Source organism: Oncorhynchus masou, chromosome 31 (assembly GCF_036934945.1).
Source record: "Oncorhynchus masou masou isolate Uvic2021 chromosome 31, UVic_Omas_1.1, whole genome shotgun sequence".
Taxonomy (NCBI): Eukaryota; Metazoa; Chordata; class Actinopteri; order Salmoniformes; family Salmonidae; genus Oncorhynchus; species Oncorhynchus masou.
This window is the reverse complement of record NC_088242.1, coordinates 45,918,372-45,928,392: the sequence shown is the minus strand read 5'-3', so window position 1 is coordinate 45,928,392 and position 10,021 is coordinate 45,918,372.

Below are 10,021 nucleotides of genomic sequence, written 5' to 3'. Positions count from 1 at the left end.
GGTTGATTTTTTTGGGGTGATATCTCCTATTCATGTATAACATTCTGGAAGATTTTTTTTGTGCTAACTTATTCACTGGACACGTCTGTTTATTATAGGCTGTTTATTATAGACTGTTTATTATAGACTGTATTATATGCTGTATTGTTAAATGCTGTATTATAAGCAAGTGCCTTCGGCTTGTGCAAGAGGTGTCACCACAGTCCCTGGTACGAATCCAGGCTGGATCACATCCGGCCGTGATTGGAAGTCCCATAGGGCAGCGCACAATTGGCCCAGCGTCGTCCGGGTTTGGCTGGGGTATGCCGTCATTGTAAATAAGAATTTGTTCTTAATAACTGACTTGCCTAGTTAAATAAAGCTTAAATAAAATGTTAAAAAAATAAAAACTCTTGCATCCAGCTCGCACACAGGTGCATATCCCTGCCTCTTTCCACTCGCTCCCCCTCTTTCCAAATCCCCACTCCACACACATGTTGCTTAGCAACAAGTCCAAACAACTAATGTCAAAAATTGCTGTTTGCAAAGCTGGAGTAATCCCACAGGGCTAGAGGGCCCTTAGAAAGGTTTGTGCTGGCAGATTGTGCTGCAGTGTTGGAAAAAGGAACTTTTCAGTGCATGAAATGGGTGCTCTCCATACAAACTCATAGCACCACTGTTGTGAGCCATAGTACTGGTGCATGGGTTCACCCACACCCACCCGCAATTACTAATAGCTCATTTGCAACCGCCCAACTATATGTGATAAAGTGAAGATCTGAGGCCGGCACCTGACCCTAACCCGCAAATATAGCAATGCGCTGTAGGCTAAAGTCAGAGTTGGCTGAACAGTTTTTTGGTAGGGGGTTTATTGTCTGGTAGGACTACAGGAACTATATTCAATAGTCAGGTTCAATGCTATCTGAGAGTCCAATTTGTTTGCATTGTACTACAATTTAAATTGATGTATAAGATTTGAAATGCTTATAAACTCCACAAAGAGTGTCTGAGAACTATAGGATGTTTATTGGTTGACCATGTGTCTGCATGCCATTTACAAAGGTATTATATGATTTGTCATAACCTCTCAGGTTAAATTTCTAAATAATATTGGACTATTCTGTGACAGTATTTGAATATGTCAGTGATTGTTCTTTGATTGTTTGTGTGATGGGTCAGTGGGTTGATGTTGATGTCACTATTCTTAAAAAATATATAAATGGTTTATTTAATCAGTTGAGACAAAAGAACATACCTAAATCAACAGATGGATTTACCTATACTAGCACATTCCCAATCCAACCCACCCAATCTAGAGTTCGCTAGGCTTGTAGCCTTAAGTCTTTAAGTAGGGCCAATAGACCTACTGCTATTTCTAATTTCTTGACACCTGTTCTCCCACTCATCAGATACCTTAATACCATTATTTTCTGCCTCTCCAGAAGTTCCTGTTACACCGGTTGATGGTCGTTGCCTGCCTCCCCCAGCAACTCACCGACAGGAGAGACCTGGGAGGTCAGCCAAACGCTACTGTAGAACACATTTAAGAGCTATTAGGACAAAGAGGGTGTGCATCCCAGGGCAGATTAGAAGGCATCACTCGTTCACTGATAGAAGTCTTCCCTGTACATTGATGCAGGTTTCTCTTCCTCCTCCTAAGCACGGTTTTGTTTATAGCTGATATGTCAAATCAAAATCAATGTTCAAAATTCTTTATAAGGTGTTTATGAGTCTCTGAGGTTGAGACATACTTCCTCTACAACTTCCTCTTGTTAGAAAAAGCCTTCAACAGTTACTCCAATTTTGAATGATCCTTATTGGGGTTACTCTAACAAGTTCCTTGTTATGGGCCACTTTATGGCTGTCACACCTAGGTCTGCAAATGAGAAGAAAGGACATTATGGTGTAGGCCTTTTGTCTCCCACAGATTGAAGACACTCTAAACTAAAAAACTGAATATAATGCATGCAATAAAGCTTTATTGACTCTGTTATCGTAGAACCAGGGTTACGCAATTAACCTTACGTTCTTTCTCCTTTGGTTGTGCAGTAGACTACAAGGAGCTGAACCAGTGCTTGCAGAGGTATTACCAAGGTGACACTATCACAAGCCTGCTTTTGCTGTACCCAACATGCTTCATATCATTGAGGTAGTTGAGATTGGCCAGTAACACCTTTTAATGAAACCCATAGCAATAATTATATGCAAATCTGTCAATTACTTGAATACAAGTAAAACCTCTATGGCCCATCTTACCATTGATTAGAATAATGATATGTGTGATTTTCACACATTACCATTCTTTTTGTTTCTCTTCTAGTCTTCCAGCGAGATTCTTGTGTCTCTGCTGCAGGATCTGAGAAACATGCAGGAACGGCCACACAGGCATAGTATCTTACTTCATGCAAATTTGAATCAATATATCATAGTTATATCTGTTCTGGCACTAAATTCAGAGGGTCAAGCATGTACATTCTGTTGACAGACCAACCAAAGTCCTTATAGCTTGACTAAAACTTGGCCATAAACATTGTTTGACATGCTGTCTTGATGTTGTCATGGTCCCTGTCATCGTCATGCAGCGTCCTGATCGAGGCGCCCAAGGGTCCTGGTGATGTCACATTACATTCCCAACAGGATGTTTCAGCAGTAGAGCTGCAAGGTGCTGAACGTGCAGCCCAGGGTGGGAGGGGCTCTGAGTAGGGACAGGCTGATGACGAGGAGGAGGACACAGAAACACTGGTCATCACTGGGAAACCACCTCCTCAAAGCAACCAAGGTGAGTCATCAATTGCAACATTACCACTGGTGGTCAAACTATAGAGACAGACTTATCCAATCACGTCTTGGGTTCATTGTGGGGAAGATCTAATGATAGATAGTTATCAGTCACATGCTAATTTTGAAAGAAATTAGGCCTACTATAGATTTCAATTTGGAATCCCTTATCACTGACTGACCATTTGTTTTGGTGTCTCCATTATCTCTCTATGGGTACAAGGTTCAAAGATGCCCCCGGGCTTTGTGTTGGATGAGATACCAGAGATGATAGTTCCTCCGGACGTCCTGGTCCAGCACCTGTCCAGAGGAGAACTTCTAAGCCCCAAGCAGTACACTCTTACAAAAAAGGGTTCCAAAAGGGTTCTCTGGCTTTCCCCATAGGATAACCCTTTTTGGTTCCAGGTAGAACCGTTTTGGGTTCCATGTAGAACCATTTGTGGAAAGGCTTCTAAATGGAACCAAAAAATATTCAAAGTGTTCTCCTATGGCGCAGCAGAAGAACCCTTTTAGGGTTCTAGATATCACCTTTTTTTCTAAGAGTGTACCTGCGGGCCTAACACACCCTTCGCCACATCCTCATGGACTCTGGTGAGCAGGACTTTACACACTCATCAACAGGGCTGGTTAACTCAATTTGAATTCAGTGAATTTAATAAGTTATATGAAGTTCCAGTACATTGATTAATTGAACAAATTGCCAATGAAAGTCAATGGCTCTCAGATTGTTACATGGGTTACATTACCTGATAACTTTGATACCTAAACATGACCACATGCTGTATGTTCTGTGATTGTTCAAAGGGCATGTGTTTGGAAGCGGTGTAGTGTTTGTCACAAAGGTCAAAGGTATGGGTCTGTCAGCATGTCACATCAAACCAATGCACAAGTCTAACATTGCATGCATCATCTCACTTTTGACCTGAATGACTGATTCTTTCAGAATGAAGAGGATATTTTGATTCCGGCACAATATATTTCTGTGTACCACAGAGATTCTGAGGTTATGCTGTGCATATAATTTGGGGTTCACAGCATACCTGTGAATACCTGTTGTTATTGTCTGAGTTCTATTATTATTATTTGACATGGTCAAATAACTCAAGCATAGATTGGTTGAACCTTGTTAAGTTTGGCATTGATATCTTAAAATATAAGGAAAGTGTTAACAATTCCCTTTTTTGACTATGTAATGCTAATGCAACCTCTTAAGGATCTGACCCTTTTTTTCAATTTCCGCCTAAAATTACATACCCAGGTCTAATTAAAATAATCATGAAAAATCTTCTCCTCATGAAAATCAGATTCACTCCAAATTTGGACTTTGGACTCATCACAATAGTCATCACTCATCACAACACTAAAGAATGTGAGAAAATAACATATGCTAAAATATGTTAAAAATACTTCAAAAATCTTCCCATGAAGGACCAAATTACAAATCACATGAAATGTGGAATGCAGGCACATGGTACATGTCTTAACTAAGTTTGAGAAAAGGGATTGGTCAAAGAATGTCTGAGTTTTTGACAAATAAGAAATCAGATTTTACGTGTCCATTTAAACCACTGTTTATCCACTCCACAGTCGCCTATCAACTTGAAACGTGTCCTTGCTATCATGGACGTCCATAAGATGAACCACACTTAATGTGGTATTGATATTTCAAAATGCAAGGAAACTATTAACAACTAATGATTTGCATATGTGTTGCTAATACTCAAAATCATCTGCAATCAGCTTCTCCTCAGATTTTTTTTATCCTCAGATGTCAGATTTGTTATTTAGACTCAGTCAGTCTTTAATGGTCTTGAGAGAAAAAATAGTTGCTGCATTTAAATATGGCCACACAGTACCTATAGATTGCTTTTTTATCCAACTGATCTTGTGTCCTTTCTGAGAACCCTGTTCATTGCTGCTCCCAGCTATATTTATTTACTTACTTGTCTTTGTCTTGTGTTCTTGTCCTTGACAAAGGCCTCTGCATGTAGACTTTTATATAAGGGTTGATTTTGTGGATGATTCATTCACATTGTTTTTTATTATTTCCACAGAGCGTACTTGGCCTAAAAACATGTTTTTATCTTACAGTAACTCAAATGGCATGTTTAAGAAAACTGTAACAGTGGAAATATTCACCTTAGATGTGAATTCTGACTTCTGATGTGATACAAATGGACATTTTCATGTGTTTCCTACTCTATATGTTTTCAGGGTTCATGCCTGGTTATTTGTATGTGTTATTGAGAACTGCCATTAATCTGGACTGTGTGGAACATTAAACTCAAAATAATTTTCCTTGCTCCTAAAACTATAGCTTTAAAATACACAGGGACTGCGGGATTGGTTTTGTTGTATATTTTACTCAATGTGAACTGGCATTGGATGCATTTTCTTTCCTGTTAACATACTGCCACACACACACCATACTCACAAGGCATGATTAAATACACACCAAACCCAAATCATACAAAAAAATGTTTTAATCGTTTTAACATTCTGACGAGGATTGTTTCCAATCTTACAGTACTTGTCCACAGCAAGTGTTCTACTCTGACTGGGAGAGGGTATGTCTTATTTCAGTGTCCCCAACCTCACCGCAGTTGACATGTACATTAGGGCCTTTTTATATCTAAAAACAATGTCTCTGGATCATCAAACCTTCCCTTTTATTTTGGCCCCCTTGTATAAATGTAATATTTGAACATAACTATGCAAACACATTCATGTAGATGTACTTGCTTACCAAACAATAGCTGCATGCACCACTGTGTCACCATTTGCAAATGTTCATACAGGCAAACCAGGTGTGTTATATCTCACACTTTTTCAGGCTTGCCTGATTGGCCAATAAAAAAGGTGTATCTTTGTTTTGCCTAATATAAATCAGGAGGATTTGTTCATCTGATGGATAATTGGATTGATTTATGCCGATATAAAGGTTATCGTCAGAGAATAGCATTCCATGTTTACAGACAAAAATAAAGTAATCCATTCAGTGTCATTCTGTCTTGATTCATTGGGCAAAAAAGATAAAAGCTAGATGCTATATTGTCTCCAAGTTGCATAAAGTAATTCAGTTTGGCAATTATTAAGTCATGCTTAGATGTACAGTAGCCTCCATCATATTTATTTGACTCTGCTGAGTGAATAGTTGATTGACAGGATGGAAGTAGGAGCAAAATGCAATATAAGAACTGTGGACTGATAAACTGATCATAGGGCAAAACGGAATAATTCTACCTGCATTGCAAGGCTCTTTTTTTCTTTTCACATATAAAAATAAATATGACAAGCACAGGTAAATAGGACCAAAGATAAGACAAATTTCACAAGCATGATGAAAAATCATGCTGCTGATTTTCACACATAGAACAATGTCTAGTCATAATCCTCAAGCCTGTTCACATCACGGCCAAACACCTATCCACCCTGTTAAAACTACATCCACAACACAGAGAATTCCCCCTTAAAGCAACCTGAGGCAAACAGTCCAAATAGTCACTAGTACATTCCTCCTATTCATTGAAAAAAACATGTTTTTATCTTACAGTAACTCAAATGGCATGTTTAAAAAAACTGTAACAGTGGAAATATTCTGTGGAATCTCTCTCACCAACTACTGCCCTTGATAGACAGGATTTCCGATGTTAATAAAGTTGTGTTTTCAATCAATATGTACAAACCATTACTCATGAACAGAACAGCCACAGAACAGCACATTATCACCACCGACAAACGTCCAGATAGACACAAAACTGGCCATTCACTTCAGCACATCCAAATTGTAAGAACAGCTTTAATAATGTAAATGCAATTTTGTCTATATTATATATTTTTTGAATTCCTCAAAATAATATGGCATGATTAGCGTTTGTTGCATCACTACAGGCAGAATTAAGACAAAAGCAAAAAAAACATCAGTATAAACAGTAAAAAACATGGGACCCTCTTAATCTTTGAGGTTTCTCTGTTCATAAATACTGTAATTGCACTTTGTTTTATCGTTTAGAAATTCAAACTTTTGGTTCTGGAACTGTCTAGTAAGCATTGGGTGAACTGTATTACTTTCAGAGGATAATATTAGTATTCTCCACTGGGGAATATACTCTGTACTGTAAGGTTGGAATAACTAGGAAACTATGTTGACTCAACTGGTTTTTGCCTCGAGGGATGGTGGTCCTCGTTTTACTTACCAATTGACAATCATGAAAACATCCCTTATAATAGCTCTACTGGTCAGGCTTATGGACTAGTGGAGACTTGCTGAACACTGTGATGCAGCACTTTCGGTTTAGACATACTGTATCATTAAGCTCTAGGCTGATGACTCGGCACTTTTAATCTAACATTCCTCTAAAATAGATTTAACCTTGAAACTATGTCACTGCTATTACAATTACTGTACTGTATAAAGCTTGTGAGTATTTGATCCCCTGCTGATTTTGTACATTTGCCCACTGACAAAGAAATGATCCGTCTATAATTTTTAATGGTAGGTTTATTTGAACAGTGAGACAGAATAACAACAAAAAAATCCAGAAAGACGCATGTCAAAAATGTTATAAATTGATTTGCATTTTAATGAGGGAAATAAGTATTTGACCCCTCTGCAAAACATGACTTAGTATTTGGTGGCAAAACCCTTGTTGGCAATCACAGAGGTCAGACGTTTCTTGTAGTTGGCCACCAGGTTTGCACACATCTCAGGAGGGACTTTGTCCCACTACTCTTTGCAGATCTTCTCCAAGTCATTAAGGTTTGGAGGCTGACGTTTGGCAACTCGAACCTTCAGCTCCCTCCACAGATTTTCTATGGGATTAAGGTCTGGAGACTGGCTAGGCCACTCCAGGACCTTAATGTGCTTCTTCTTGAGTCACTCCTTTGTTGCCTTGGCCGTGTGTTTTGGGTCATTGTCATGCGGGAATACCCATCCATGACCCATTTTCAAATGCCCTGGCTGAGGGAAGGAGGTCCTCACCCAAGATTTGACGGTACATGGTCCCGTCCATCGTCCCTCTGATGAGGTGAAGTTGTCCTATCAGAAAACCCCGCCCGAAGTATTTCCACCTCCATATTTGACGGTGGGGATTGTGTTCTTGGCAGCATAGGCAGCATTCCTCCTCCTCCAAACACGGCGAGTTGAGTTGATGTCAAAGAGCTCCATTTTGGTCTCATCTGACAACACTTTCACCCAGTTGTCCTCTGAATCATTCAGATGTTCATTGGCAAACTTTAGACGGGCATGTATATGTGCTTTCTTGAGCAAGGGGATTCCTTGCGGGCGCTGCAGGATTTCAGTCCTTCACGGCGTAGTGTGTTACCAATTGTTTTCTTGGTGACTATGGTCCCAGCTGCCTTGAGATCATTGACAAGATCCCCGATTGACAAGATGTAGTTCTGGGCTGATTCCTCACCGTTCACATGATCATTGCAACTCCACGAGGTGAGATCTTGCATGGAGCCCCAGGCTGAGGTAGATTGACAGTTCTTTTGTGTTTCGCACCAACTGTTGTCACCTTCTCACCAAGCTGCTTGGTGATGTTCTTGTAGCCCATTCCAGCCTTGTGTAGGTCTACAATCTTGTCCCTGACATCCTTGGAGAGCTCTTTGGTCTTGGCCATGGTGGAGAGTTTGGAATCTGATTGATTGTTTCTGTGGACAGGTGTCTTTTATACAGGTAACAAGCTGAGATTAGGAGCACTCCCTTTAAGAGTGTGCTCCTAATCTAATCTCGTTACCTGTATAAAAGACACCTGGTAGCCACAAATCTTTCTGATTGAGAGGGGGTCAAATACTTATTTCCCTCATTAAAATGCAAATCAATTTATAACATTTTTGACATGCGTTTTTCTGTTTTTTTGTTGTTGTTATTCTATCTCTCACTGTTCAAATAAACCTACCATTAAAATTATAGACTGATCATTCTTTGTCAGTGGGCAAACGTACAAAATCAGAAGGGGATCAACTACTTTTTTCCTTCACTGTGTATGGTGTGGCCTAGCCAGTCTCCAGATCTCAACCCCATAGAAAATCTTTGGAGGGAGTTGAAAGTCCGTGTTGCCCAGCAACAGCCCCAAAACATCACTGCTCTAGAGGAGATCTGCATGGAGGAATGGGCCAAAATACCAGCAACAGTGTGTGAAAACCTTGTGAAGAAAACATTTGACCTCTGTCATTGCCAACAAAGGGTATATAACAAAGTATTGAGATAAACTTTTGTTATTAACCAAATACTTATTTTCTACCATAATTTGCAAATAAATTCATAAAAAATCCTACAATGTGAATTTCTGGATTTCTTTTTCTAATTTTGTCTGTTATAGTTGAAGTGTACCTATGATGAAAATTACAGGCCTCTCTCATCTTTGTAAGTGGGAGAACTTGCACAATTGTTGGCTGACTAAATACTTTTTTGCCCCACTGTATACACATACTTTAAATCAATATTTATATTTTTCATATCTTCATATATACAGTTGAAGTCAGAAGTTTACATAGACTTAGGTTGGAGTCATTAAAAATAATTTTTCAACCACTCCACACATTTCTTGTTAACAAACTATAGTTTTGGCAAGTCAGTTAGGACATCTACTTTGTGCATGACACAAGTCATTTTTCCAACAATTGTTTACAGACAGATAATTTCACTTATAATACACTGTATCACAATTTCAGTGGGTCAGAACTTTACATACACTAAGTTGACTGTGCCTTTAAACAGCTTGTAAAATTCAAGAAAATTAAGTCATAACTATAGAAGCTTCTGATAGGCTAATTGACCTCCACAAGTCTGATTCATCCTTGGGAGCAATTTCCAAATGTCTGAAGATACCACGTTCATCTGTACAAACAATAGTACGCAAGTATAAACACCATGGGACCACGCAGCTGTCATACCGCTCAGGAAGGAGACGGGTTTTGTCTCCTAGAGATTAATTTATTTTGGTGCGAAAAGTACAAATCAATCCCAAAACAACAGCAAAGGACCTTGTGACGATGCTGGAGGAAACAGGTACAAAAGTATCTATATCCACAGTAAAACTAGTCCTATATTGACATAACCTGAAAGGTTGCACAGCAAGGAAGAAGCCACTGCTCCAAAACAAAAAAAGCCAGACTACGGTTTGCAAGTGCATATGGGGACAAAGAAAGATCATGCTTTTTGGAGAAATGTCCCCTGGTCTGATGAAGCAAAAATAGAACTGTTTGGCCATAATGACCATCGTTATGTTTGGAGGAAAAAGGGGGAGGCTTGCAAGCC